The sequence below is a fragment of the Aulonocara stuartgranti genome (genome assembly GCF_965226115.1).
Source record: "Aulonocara stuartgranti genome assembly, chromosome: 15".
NCBI classification, from domain to species: Eukaryota; Metazoa; Chordata; class Actinopteri; order Cichliformes; family Cichlidae; genus Aulonocara; species Aulonocara stuartgranti.
Window position 1 is genome coordinate 6869726 of NC_138951.1, and position 15108 is coordinate 6884833.

Consider the following 15108-nt stretch of genomic DNA (forward strand, 5'->3'; position numbering starts at 1 on the left):
ATTGACAAACGAACATAAAAAACAAATGTTATCAACAAAAAATCACATCTAAATGGAACATTTTACTTTCCATGGGATGGGTGCTAATAAACGCTGGAAAAGTAGGGAGGACGAAAAGGAAACAGCCTGAGGAATATTTTGCAACTATAATTATCTTAACTATAAAATGAGCATCTTGGAGAGGCAAAGTTTCTTAGAAGTAAAGTCAGGCAGAGGTTCACCAATCTGCAAAAAAACTGCATCTGCAAATTATGGAAATAAAATTTCTGAACATAAAATTATGAAGACTTTCAGTATCCCATCATGTATAATATATATTATCATCAAAGATTTTGATAATCTAGATAAAAAATAAAAAATCCAAATATTGGAAGTCTCTGATCTTCCACAAACAGACATTGTGCATGGGATCACAAATCCAGGGTAAAGCTCTGTCATGCAAAGAAATGGAACACTGTTCTGTTGTCACATCTGGAAAGGCACCATCAATGCCAAAAGGTATATACAGGTTCTAGAGCAGTATATGCTCCAATCCACTTGATGTCCTTTTCAGGGAAGACCTTGCATATTTCAGCAAGACAATGCTAAACGGCATATTGCATCAATTCCAACAGCAAGTTTAGAAGAGTTCAGCTGTTGAACTAGTCTCCTTGCAGTCCAGACGTTTTATCAACCGAAAACATTTGGAACATTATGACATGAAGAATATGACAAAGACAACCCAGGACTGCTGAGCAGTTAGAATTCTAAAATCCAAAATTCCTCCCCAAGAAATCCAGCAGCTGGTTTTCCTTTTCCTGGAATTGGACTGTTTTTAAAAGCAGAGGGGATGCTGATGTGTGTTGCTGCCATTAAATTCAGAATAATCTGATTTTTTTTTTTCTTATAATGGTACACTTTGTCAGTTTAAATATTTTCAATGTTTTCTATGTTCCATTGTGAATAAAATTTGGCTTTATGGGATCATTCTGGGTTTTTTCGCCATTTTCCACAATGACAGAAACACAGTTTGAACTCAGGATAATAAATATTCAAGTATGTATCCTATCAGGTGCAGTTTGGGGGCACTGGTTAGCTGGCCTCTTATAAAGTTATGTTAGTAGTAATAGTAGTAGTAGTGTTACAGCACAAGCTTTGCTACTGCCTCTAGATCTAATTCATTCTCATCCCAAGACACGTCAAGAGACTTTTTAGTCATGTCTTGAGAAGATCATGTTTTGTGTCAGTGCCATTCTGCATCAGTGTTGTGTGTTAAAAATGACCCCTATCTTCAGAATTCAAAAATTAAACGGATCCTTTGTGTGATCATATGTGACAAGCTGAGAGTGACAGACCCATCTCACTGTGGTGTCGACGCACTGACACCGCAGGATACACCACCTTCCGTGTATATGAGGGACCTCAACAGCTTTGACAGGAAGCACAGTACCTGGAAAAAATCTTCCAGCGAATGCGGTTGGTCCGTTATCCTCCACCTGCAAACAGTGATGAAAACAGAGACAGGACTCTTGTGCTCTGCATATCTCAAACTACATTTTCGGGATCATATACCCACACCAAAACCTTTTTTTTTATTACTTGTTTACTGGTGAGCGTGTTGCAGCTTTAGTCCTGATTTTCCATTATTTCTTTGTGATCTCATTTGATTTTTCTCTCAGCTAGCTGTTTCGAGCACACACAAATGCACACCCGTGAGAGATGTACTGATGAAACCAAACACCCAAAGTAATTCTGATGAAACTAACAGCAATCAACAAGAATGGCGCTCATGTCTGCTCTACAGTACGTTGTGTCTGCCGGCGTCTGGCTTTGTGTGCCAGTCTGACAAAAAATACACAGATACATCTTGTTTTTGTATATTTGCAACTGTGACTCAGCATATTGAAGAGGTATGTGCGGAAAGTCCCCAGTGATGCAGTTGTATAACAATTCCAGTGGGTTTTAAGAGACTAACCATCACACTGACAAATTGAGGTCCTCTGTGACAGTGCATGGAGAGCTTTACTGATCCCTGGGCACTGGCACGAGTTCAGATCCTGGAGAGATATTCAGCCCTCCTGCTTCCTGTTCAGCACCTAGGACAGCGAACAAGGACAAGCTCCCACCTGAGGCCAGAAGACGCAGCTGGATGGGATGTGTCCAACAATCTGGTTCAGTGTCTCAGGTGAACAGTTAGAGCTGAGGTTCATAAATCTCAGTATGGGAGAGTATGAAGGCATTAGTGTGAACCTTACACAAGTTCTTGGATACCACTACTAGCATGATGCTAAATCTTACTTTTAAGACTTGAATTAAAGCTCAGTGAAAAAGATTACAGTTGATAAAGTTTTGGGTTTTTTTAATTTCAAGTTAAGTGATGTGGTACACAATGTCAAGAATTAAACAGCATGAAGGTATACAGGGTGGGCCATTTATGTGGATACACCGTAATAACATGTGAATGGTTGGTGATATTAAAGTCCTGTTTGTGGCACATTAGTATATGTGAGGGGGCAAACTCCTCAAGATGGGTGGTGATCATGGTGGCCATTTAGAAGTCGGCCATCTTGGATACAACTTTTGTTTTTTCAATAGGAAGAGGACCATGTGACACATCAAACTTATTGGTAATGTCACAAGAAAAACAATGGTGTGCTTGATTTTAACGTAACTTTATTCTTTTATGAGTTATTTACAAGTTTCTGACCACTTATAAAATGTGTTCAATGTGCTGCCCATTGTGTTGGATTGTCAATGCAACCCTCTTCTCCCACTCTTCACATTCTTCATCAGTGGATGTCCTAGCTTCATTCAGCAAGAGCCCACAACGTAGCACAAAATTATATCAAATTAAAGGTTTATTTAAGTTAATTTCACTTGACCAGATTCCATGAAAATTATTTTTTTACATTGTAACTTATATCAAAACGTTACATGTAATCAAAATACTTAAAATATACATTTGGGGCTTTTTTGTGTAGTTGCTTTCCCATAATTTAAAATGTATTTTTGAGGACATTTTTAGCTTTTACTGAAGAAGACAGGAAAGCTGAGAAAGAACACAGGGCAGAAGAGACAGAGGCAGATTTGAACTTGGGCCACTGCAACAACTTTATAGAAAATGGGCTGCTTTCTTTGTCATCTTTTATATACAGTCTGTATATGTTGTGCTTGTTAGCTCCTTATAGTGTTACCTAAATTAAACTTGAGGAAAGAATAATATATTTGTAAGGCCAAAAAGAACTAAATGTGTGCAAGACATTGTTGATCCAACATTTTGAGTTTGGATTTTCAAGTTCAGTTTACGATTGAATATTTTCTCTTGAATTCATAGTTTTCCTACCGTTCCTCAGTGTTTCCCATCTAATCCTGTGGTTTCAGTTTCCCTGTGTTAAGTTTGTAGTTGCTGTTTCCACTTCCTGTCTTATTTTAATAGTTTGTAGCTGCCTGTGCCTTGTTTATAGTTTTACTTCCCTTCCCTTTGTCAACATTGATTTGGTTTACTTATCCTAATGTTACCCAGCTATGTCTTGTATTTTCCTTTGCGTTTTTCCTCCCTAAATGTATCCATTCAATCCTTGGTCCCATTTCCTTTGGACCAGTGGTCTCCAACCTTTTTTGCGCTACGGACCGGCCTTTAAGGTGTCGTGGATAAATACAACAAAATAAAACCAGTACCAATAGCAAAAAAGAAGATTTATTCATAACACACGGGACAAGACCCAGGTAAACCGAGTTAACTATAAAAATGATTTTAAAAACATAACTATAAAAACCCTCAAAACCATCAATTTCACACCCGAGCTTCAACTCTTGCAGCCCAGCACCAAACGAGTCACGTACCGGTCCATGGCCCGGGCGTTGGGGATCACTGCTTTGGACTGTTTCAGCTAACATTTATTAAAGGTAGGCTTAAGTTTTTACCTCGCCTGCCTCTGATGAGAGTGCATTCAGGTCCTTATTCCTCCCAGTCTACATCTAAAGCTTTAATTTTCACATTGGAATTAATTATAAGCTAAATGAGGAACGCCATCAATTCTCTGGAAAAACATGTAATAACCCACAGGTACATGATGGAGTGTTACTTCATGTAATGAGCTGCTAAGTCGTCTTAACATGTCAAATTAAGATGTATATTAGACTGAATAAGATGTGATTTTAAATTACAAATTAATTTGGGGGCCGGATGCTTGCTCGTTCCATGTGCTTCCTTAGTAATACTGCCAGGGGGTACCAGTCACCTATTTTGGATGAGTAGATAGCTGCAGGCCTTTAAGCAGCAGAGGACAGCAAGGACACTGTTATTAAACAGATGTGAAGAACAGACCAGTCATACATCAACCGTATATGTCTGTCTTTCCATGCCTCTCCCTGCTCCTTCATTACTGCCTGACTTTTTCACCTACCCTCTTTCTTTTCTTCCTCTCCTCCCTCTTCTCACTTCTCCTCTCTGCCTTTGTAACTGTATGTCCTCCTTTCACCCTCACCTCTCCCTAGTCCTTTTCTTAGTCTCCTCTTCTCTCCTCCTGTCCCTTTGTTTGTCCAACCTGTTCTAGAGTTACACTTCCTCCATTCCTCATTCTTTCCCCCTCCATCCATCTTCCCTCTCTTTTCACATCCTGCACTCATCTATCTCTCCGTCCCTTGCTGTCTTTGTTTCTCTCACTCTCACCCCCCCCCCCCCCCCCACACACACACACACACACACACACATGAACACACAACTCTTCTTATTAAATTAGTAATAATGTCACCATGCTCCCTCCCAGGAGGCCAGTGTTATTGACTTCATTATGCAAATGTAAACCAGCCCAGAGCTATACTACTGATGGGATAAGACATGTACACACACACAAACACACACACGCTGTTTATAGGGCGAGTGTGCTGGCCAGGAAAAATTTCTTGCTGTTTCAGATAATTATGTCAACCAGTGGAGTTGATGTGTGAATTAGCATGAAATCTGCTAAATCCAAAAGGCCTGGGGCTTATGATATCAGTCTTGGAGTGACAATGTGTTAGTATTATACACAAGACTAGACTATGGAATAGAGTAGAATAGAATAGAATAAACATATCGTTAGCTTCATAGCATAATTGCCTAAGTCATTTGACTAAGTCAATGACTTAGGCACTTATGCTATGAAGCTAACGATATGTGATTGTGTAAAAAATTGGCAATGTTCACATAAAACATATTAACTGTAATGCAGGCCAAGTTACCCAACAGGTATCTGAATGGCCCGTGACATGTTGGAGTTATTTTGGCTTTGTGGTTTGGCCAGGCAGCGACCGTCCTCTTATTCGGTCTCTGATCTGTTGAGCACGCAGTTCGTTCTATAGTAGTGGCACTGACTGATAAGAGTTGCCAAACCCTGCTGTGTCTTGATACAAGTTCACAGACCTGGAAACATACTGGAGTGTATACAGAAAACACACAGGCTCACATATGGGCACAAATACACACACACGTTCAGCCACAGTATTGGCAGACTTGGTCGGGACAGATGGAAAGACAGCAGAGAGCAGGGAGGAAGTGGAAATTAAAGTCACAGTGTCAGGATGAACAATTGGAGCTCAGGGACAAGCAATACATGCTGTTAAAGTATTCCACCTCAATTTTAATCAGTGGCACAGTTTTCCTATTTACAATTCTTCATTAATTACAGTTTGAACAAATAAAAATACAGTTTGTTTTTCTAACACCAAAATGTGTCACCATTGTTCGGATAGTACGTGCCGCTTTATACCGCTTCAGCTGATTTACTGAAATGCTTAGGTAGTTGTTTTGACTTCCATTGTTGCTTAATTAAAATTGCCTAAACATCTGTCTTGTTTATTTGATTTGAATCCAATGTCCTATTGAGCCTCTCTGGCACTTCTTTGAAATTAAACCTCCACTTAACAAACCTTAAAGCCATAGTTTGTTACTTACCATGTAGCTGCAGCTCATTTGCTCAGCGTAAGCCCAAAGAATTCAAATAAGAGCAACTCATGATCTGAAATAAAGCTTAAATAAAACATTAGAAATCATAGAATTAATAACTGAATTAGCCAATATAAATATTTGTTGATTCGATGATATTTCTTGATGATGAATAGGCAATAAACTTTGTACACAGACTACTGACTTTAGCTTTCTGTCTTTATCTCATCATGACTGGATATTAGATGAAACAAGACAAACTGATAACATACCGCTTTGTTCCGCCTTTCTTTTGTTCATTTATGCATGCTGACAGCCTTGTCCAACTTGCTGCACTTTTTCTCATCATCTTCACCTTTTTGAATTCTCTCCAAGCTAAAGAGTTGTAAAATGTCATAACTGTAGTTGTTATCTAAATATGCACTATTGGCAGACGGTGATGAGTCGTATAGGATTTTTTTAAACCCATTCCTTTAGCAAAAGGAGGAATAAAAAACTCTCTTCACACACAAAAACGTATTACTGGCAAATTGTGCATTAATGATAAAAGTATTGCAGCAAATCTGTTTAATCTCCAGTAATGCATCACATTCTGTAAAATCATCAGTTTGTATTGTAACTGTTCCATGAGGACTGCATATCTCTAAAAAAAATGTTTTAATGAGCTCAGGAACACAGGTATACACCTTAACTCTCAATATCTACACCAGGATTGAAAATATTAATGCAAAATGAAGGCGCTGTATTAGCAAGACAGCTGGTTTAACTTTGTACATTCAGTCAGCCAAGTGATATCTCAACCATGCTAATCATCAAAGTGCTGACTGAGCCTGCACCTATTCAAGTTGTCTGTTTCATTGAAGCAGACATGGAAATAGTTCCTCTCTCAATCATCAAGGTTTTCACTGCTAATGTGCAAAAGGACTTGTTAACGTTTTAACACCAGTCTAACTCTTCTACATCATGCACGCACGTTGGCAGAGGTTGTTACTAGGGGTGGGTTTTTATAATCGATTCATCGATTAAAATCGATTCTGGCTTGGATAACGTAAAATCGATTCATTAAAATCCTGAATCGATTTTTTAATATAAATTTATTTTGTCCGAAATGCCAGAATCTCTGGTGACATCTCACAAAAAATTTCAAGAACCACCAAACAGTAAATGAGAGCAGGTACAGGGATTCTTCACATAGACTTAAACACAGGGCGTGACCCGCGGATCAGAATCAGTTAGATGTCGCCTTTCTCACAGTCGGGGCTGAAAGTGAAAGCCGACAGCTCGCTGATCCGGGTCCGCGCTTTGTGTTCACGCCCTTTATGCGCTGATTCTAAGGCTGTTAGTTTGATCTCTCTCCAAACAATATTGACCGAATCAGCAGCAAAAGAAGATCCAAACGCTTCACATAAACATCGTCATGAATTCACTCTTTTACTGTTTTGCTTCCATTGCAATGCGCAGCTCTCTCTCTCTCCCTCTCTCCCTCCCCCTCTCTCTTTCTCTCTCTCTCTCTCTCGAACAGTTTTGCTTTCTTCATTATTCGCTTGCTTGTTACGCACAAGTCTACTGTTGCTTACAGCGCTGTCGGCCGCTGTTTTTTTCCCTTTTACATTCTTCCGAAAAGAAAACCTCATTTCTGCTGTTCAATACTGAACAAATTTAAACTTTTTAAAATTATTCAAAATGCAAAATGCTTAGCCGTGTCTCTAATAAAACCGCTGTAACGTCAGAGGTAATGTTCATTAATTAATGGTTTTCTTTCGTTTTTGATGTACTGCAGAATATTTTTTATAAAATCCCAGGCCAGGAAAATCACCTACATGTTTTTCTGTGTTTTATCTTCAGCTACTTTGACACAAAGGCATCTGCTGTGATGCTCACAGCTTGGATAAAGTCTTGCGAGTGTCAGCTTCCTTTTTATAGATACAAAAATATGTAAATGTACTGATCTGAATTATATTTCTGACTGTCAAAATTTCCCAGATTTAAATTGAATCGAATCGAATCGAATTAAATCGAATCGTGGATCGAATCGATTCGGGACCTTGTGAATCGGAATTGAATCGATTCTAGAAATCAGTGACGATACCCAGCCCTAGTTGTTACTGAGGAAAAACTTTTCTGTAACACTGATAACTCACAGAGGGCTTGTTTACTTGCAAATTCTAGCTCTGTTTCTACACAGAGCGGAGCGGCAGCTTTCCCAGTTATCCATCAGTTTCCCGTGAGAGATGGTTTATCTATAATGACCAGAAAAGGCTATGTTTTCTGGAGATGCCCATCAAAATACTGGGCCCTTAAAGACTCCAGTGCAGTAGGAGCCAAGCTGACACAAACCTGCTTCCAGAGACAATATTCAAATGCAGCCACAAGAACACAGGAATTAAAAGGTTGAATGCAGCAAACAGTTAAGAAGTTTTGTTACAACACTATTTGAAATGATTGAGATCATGTTCATTTTGTAATGTTATAATCAGAGATGGGCAGTAACGCGTTACTTGTAACGCGTTACTGTAATCTGATTACTTTTTTCAAGTAACGAGTAAAGTAAGGGATTACTATTGCAAAATCAGTAATTAGATTACCGTTACTTTCCCATAGGAACGCTGCGTTACTGCGTTACTAAAACCGTGATTTTTTTGCGAGAATGTCTCATGACAGTGACGTAAGCAAGTGCGACGTTGGTGACAGCAGCTGTGTGCAGATCAACAATGGATAATATATCGAGTGTGGGAGAGAGTATGAGCGTGCAGCGTTTAAAGTGTGGAAGTACTGACCTTACTTTGAGTTTGATTCCATAAAAAGTGACAAAAACATTAGCGTCCATCGTGCGTGGGAAGAAAACTTCTTTTTACAGCGAAAAAAACCCCTAAACTTCCGAGCAAGCACCGAGTAGCTACGACATGATGGGAAACTCACAGAGACACTCGCGCGGATTCTTCAACTGACCGCAGCACACCTGCACCAGGGTAACCCTCCGCCTACCCTGCTCCTGCTTTACAGGTGAAAATAGAGCAAAAGGACCGCTGAGTCTTTGACTTTATTTATTTTCTGCTGTGTTTTACTTGCATCTGTTTGAAAGAGTGAGTGAAAACACAAAAAATATTTTATTTTATGTGCTGGAATGTGTAGAAAATAGGTTTAAATGTTAAACTAATTTATTCAAGTCAGAGAATGTTGCATATAATTAAATGTTTTGCTTGATGCATGAAGTTAAAAGATTAAAACTGATAAAACAAGTTAAAAAAAGAGACTTTTCCATTTGATTACATTTTGTATGATGGATTATGTAGAAAAAGTAGAATTGGGCTGAAAGATCTATCACTTTATCACCTCTTCAGGTTGTAAATCGTGTTTTTAAAAAGTAACTAAGTAACTAAGTAACTAAGTAATTAATTACTTTTGAAAATAAGTAATCAGTAAAGTAACGGGATTACTTTTTTGGGGGAGTAATCAGTAATTAGTTACTGATTACTTTTTTCAAGTAACTTGACCAACACTGGTTATAATTAATGTCTACTTTCAGATTTTACTGGTCAAGCACTGCTTGCCTTGCTTGCTCTAACTGAATGACACTGCTTTATAGAATATTTACACTTACTTAGAGCTTACTTCCTCCTATGCTTAGCGGCGCATCGGGCAGCTAACGGTCTCCATCGATGTCAGTCAGCGGTGACTGCTTCAGCTTCTGCCCAGGCGATGGATGGTTTTCAGATCATCCATAAACGTTTGACACCATGTGATCTTTGGTCAGCCTTGCTTTCGCTTGGTAGTGCACAGGAACCATGTAATGGCGATTTTTTGGCCAGGCGATAAGGGGGGTAGACGTAGCCAATGTCGTTGCAGAAAGGGGCTTCCGCTTTGCAGGCCATATTCTACGTCTACCCCCTTATCGCCTGGCCAAGGTTGCTCTTACATAGAATATTTACAGCCGGATACAAAAAACTGTTCTGTTGGTTTTATCATACTGGCTAGCTAACATTAGACCTGTCCAGCTCTAACCTGTTATCCAAATATGGCCTATCCCCACAACTCAACATGTTAATCTACAAACTATTTTTCTCAGGAGACTTTTTGAGTGGTCGTAATAAGGTTTATTATGACTCAGGTGTTACATTAATTGAGTTACTTTTTTCTGTTACTAGATAACACAGAGAAAACTAGAAAGAAAAGTGGTAAATCTATGCATCCTTCTTTTAAATTAAGTTTATTAGTAAAACGATAATTTCCGTCCTGTATATTACCACTGTCATTTAGAGCATGTAAGCGCAGAATTCGCAATACTGTGCAAACTCATAGCCTCAAACATACGATAATGTGGTTCTCAGTATATTGTATAAAGGATGAGAAATCCTTTTTTCACCTGTAGTTCAGCCGAAACTGAACTACAGGTGAATAAAGTAAAAAATTGTTTAAAGAGCCAATTCACTGACCAACTTACTGACCGTTTGTAAAAGGGGCCGATGCCATCTCACAGTTCACTGCCTCAGTTTTGGTTCAACAATGCAGAGCTCTTAGACTGACAAGAATATCTCTTTATTCATCTGTCTGGTTCCACAATTCAAAGGAAAAATGGAAATGACATTTTTACACAAGTTTAAAGCACACAAAGCTTCAATTTCTTCAAAATATTCTGCATTTAAAACAACTGAAACCAGGCAGACTCATCAATTTCAATAAGATTGTACTTCTGATAGAGACTTTGGAGTGACTGTGTTATTTAGCGCCAGATTGTGCCAGAGACTGACTGACTGACTAGCTGTGCTTCCATCTGCCTGTTACTCAGCAGTGTCTGACTAACTGACTGACTGACTTATATAGAGCATCAAATGATATAAAAACAGCTATTAGACACAGCTATTCGCAAAGATTATGCTTTTGATTCCGCCTGTCTGGTCAGAAGGCATTAGAAATGAGGAGCTGCACACCAGACACCTCATGCATTTTTAACCAATCAATATCCTCTGTTCTACATCTCTTTTTCCTTCTCTATTGCTCAATTTTTCTTTGCCTCTCTCTGTCTGCCCTTTGCTTCCTTTACTCGCTGACGTTCATGCTGCTGCTTTATGCTGTGATTATTTTTCTCTCTCTCATCTCGCTCTGTTTGTTCTCTCTCTCCATCACTTGCCACAATATCGCTCTCAAGCCAGCTTCTTGTCTTTTCTTTGCTCTGTCTCATTTGCCTTTTGTTTTTCTTTGCTCCAATCACCACGATCTCTCTGTCTTCATATTCCCATCCAATTTCTTTATTATACATTATTAAAGACGTGATTCATTTTGGAAATCACCTGACCTTGGATTTGACTTATTCAGTAGCCTTTCTTTCTTTCTTTCTTTCTTTCTTTCTTTCTTTCTTTCTTTCTTTCTTTCTTTCTTTCTTTCTTTCTTTCTTTCTCGCTTTCTCGCTTGCTTGCTTGCTTGCTTGCTTTCTTCATTATTTAGACAATATTCCTAAACTGGGGAATATTCAAACTGGGTTCTAAGCATGCTTAAAAGAATCTAGGACACAAATTTGACAAATTTATGCTACTTCTGATTTTTATTTATTTATTTTTATTTATTAATACAATCTTAAAAAGCAGCACAAATCTTGGAAAACTATCTTAAATCAGTGTGGCTCACCACTAAGGGGTGTGAGTGGTAAAATACACTTTTCCTGTCATTTTAAAATCTCCCTATCACACCCACAGAGTGACACCCCACGTGTGTGTGTGTTCCTCAAGCTAGGCTCGGAAATCTGAGGATTTAGTGCATTACCTTAGCTGCTCCTGAGCCTGCACATTTCTGGCCAGAGATCTCTGATGTTGTGCCTGGAATTTGCTGGAGCCACTCTTCCAGTTTCAGGGTTATACAGTGGGGCAAAAAAGTATTTAGTCAGCCACCGATTGTGCAAGTTCCCATACCTAAAATGATGACAGAGGTCAGTAATTTGCACCAGAGGTACACTTCAACTGTGAGAGACAGAATGTGAAAAAAAAATCCATGAATCCACATGGTAGGATTTGTAAAGAATTTATTCGTAAATCAGGGTGGAAAATAAGTATTTGGTCAATAACAAAAATACAACTCAATACTTTGTAACATAACCTTTGTTGGCAATAACAGAGGTCAAACGTTTACTATAGGTCTTTACCAGGTTTGCACACACAGTAGCTGGTATTTTGGCCCATTCCTCCATGCAGATCTTCTCGAGAGCAGTGATGTTTTGGGGCTGTCGCCGAGCAACACGGACTTTCAACTCCCGCCACAGATTTTCTATGGGGTTGAGGTCTGGAGACTGGCTAGGCCACTCCAGGACTTTCAAATGCTTCTTACGGAGCCACTCCTTTGTTGCCCGGGCGGTGTGTTTTGGATCATTGTCATGTTGGAAGACCCAGCCTCGTTTCATCTTCAAAGTTCTCACTGATGGAAGGAGGTTTTGGCTCAAAATCTCACGATACATGGCCCCATTCATTCTGTCCTTAACACGGATCAGTCGTCCTGTCCCCTTGGCAGAAAAACAGCCCCATAGCATGATGTTTCCACCCCCATGCTTCACAGTAGGTATGGTGTTCTTGGGATGCAACTCAGTATTCTTCTTCCTCCAAACACGACGAGTTGAGTTGATACCAAAAAGTTCTACTTTGGTTTCATCTGACCACATGACATTCTCCCAATCCTCTGCTGTATCATCCATGTGCTCTCTGGCAAACTTCAGACGGGCCTGGACATGCACTGGCTTCAGCAGCGGAACACGTCTGGCACTGCGGGATTTGATTCCCTGCCGTTGTAGTGTGTTACTGATGGTGACCTTTGTTACTTTGGTCCCAGCTCTCTGCAGGTCATTCACCAGGTCCCCCCGTGTGGTTCTGGGATCTTTGCTCACCGTTCTCATGATCATTTTGACCCCACGGGATGAGATCTTGCGTGGAGTCCCAGATCGAGGGAGATTATCAGTGGTCTTGTATGTCTTCCATTTTCTGATGATTGCTCCCACAGTTGATTTTTTCACACCAAGCTGCTTGCCTATTGTAGATTCACTCTTCCCAGTCTGGTGCAGGTCTACAATACTTTTCCTGGTGTCCTTCGAAAGCTCTTTGGTCTTGGCCATGGCGGAGTTTGGAGTCTGACTGTTTGAGGCTGTGGACAGGTGTCTTTTATACAGATGATGAGTTCAACGAGTGGGGGACAGAAAAGCTTCTTACAGAAGACGTTACAGGTCTGTGAGAGCCAGAGATTTTCCTTGTTTGAGGTGACCAAATACTTATTTTCCACCCTGATTTACGAATAGATTCTTTACAAATCCTACCATGTGAATTCATGGATTTTTTTTTCACATTCTGTCTCTCACAGTTGAAGTGTACCTCTGGTGCAAATTACTGACCTCTGTCATCATTTTAAGTGGGGGAACTTGCACAATCGGTGGCTGACTAAATACTTTTTTGCCCCACTGTAACTCCTAATGCTCCTGTTTCCTCTGGGACAACTTTGGACTTTACATTCCACATCTGCTCTGTTTTCTTCTGCTCCTTCCTTCTCATGTTACTGTCCACCAGGACTGTATAGAAACCCATCAGATGCTTTATTAGTACACCTTGCAAGTCCTGGGTTGAACCCTCCTTTTTTTGCCTTCAAACTCTGTTAATTCATTCTTAATGAGGCACAAACTCAGAAAGGTGTTGGACATTTAGAATCATGTCATTCATCCATGATGTGAATCTCACATTCCACCAAATCCTAAAGGTGCTCTACTGAATTGAGATCTGATGACTGTAGAAGCCATTTCACTACAGTGACCTCACTGTCATGTCAAGAAATCAGCTTGAAATTATTATACTTTAACATGGGGCATGGCTTTTTACATGTGCTTACAAGTACGATGCTCAGTTGTTTCTAAGGGGCCCAAACTGTTCCCCAATACCATTACCCAACCACTAGCCTGAACTGATGACATAAGGTCCATGTTTTCACATTGTTCATGCTAAATCGTGACTCTACTATCCAAATGTTCCAGCAGAAAGACTCATCAGACCAAGCAATCTTCTGTTGTTGAATTGTAGCTTTACATAGCTAACAGGAGTGGTATGGCTTTTGCTGCTGCAGTACATCTGCTTCAAAGTTTAACGCGTCGCCCATTCAGAGATGCCCTTCTGCATACCTTGTTTGTAACAACTGATTATTTGAGTTACTGTTAACTTCCTATCAGCTTGAAGCAGCCTTGGAATTTTTCTCTGATCTCTGGCATCAACAAAGCATTTTCACCCAGAGAACTGCAGCTCACTGAGTATTCTCTCTTTTTTAGACCATTCTCTGTAAACCCTAAAAATGATTGTGTAGAAAAATCCCAGTAGATCAGCAGTTTCTGAAATACTCATGTCAAGCTAAGAGTCACTTAAATCACTTTTCTTTCCCATTTTGATGCTCAGTTTGAGGTTCAGAGTGTTGCCTTTACCATGTCTGCATGCCTAAATGAGGCCGTTAAGTGTACAGTCGGTGATCCTTGTGAAATTACAAGGCAAGTCTTTGCAAAATGAAAAAAGTGACACGTTTGATAGCAGCGTTCTTAGATGTGTTTCTACTTGGTTTTCAAGTGGTGATGTAAGAAGGAAGGCTGCCCTTCAGATTTTATAATTGTTATGGAAAAAAAACTAGGAATGGCAGAATTAAATGTATTAAACAGAAACTCAACCAGAGCGGAATTTGATAACGGGACATCAAGCTTGTTGTGGTTTACATTATACATTTAGCCCCTGTTCTTGATAAAAATGACAAACGCAGTGAATCGTATTGGGCTCCCGTGAGCTACTGCTGCAATATCAAGATCTAATAGCACTTACTGTTGTGCCTCCAGGCACACACACACACACACACACACACACGACTGAGTACATGCACTATCATGAGCCCTCACACATAGACAAACACTTGAGGCCAGCCTATTAAGAAGGGAAAATGCTTTCAAAGATAAGAAGCACTAAAAGAAAGGAGGAAAAAAGCTGAATTAGTGTGTGTTTATGACGTAAATGTCTGCATCCACACTGTGAGGGTGTCTTTGTTTGGTGCACAGTCACAATAAAATTCTTTGAAGACAAGAAAGGAAGCTTTTATTTTAGGGTTACTGTTACTTATTTTATGTCATCAAAGCTTCTTAAAGGTTACCATTATGTTTCAAGGTAATAAATGAGTGTTTGTGAAAATTAAAGTGTTTTGTTTTTTTGTTTGTT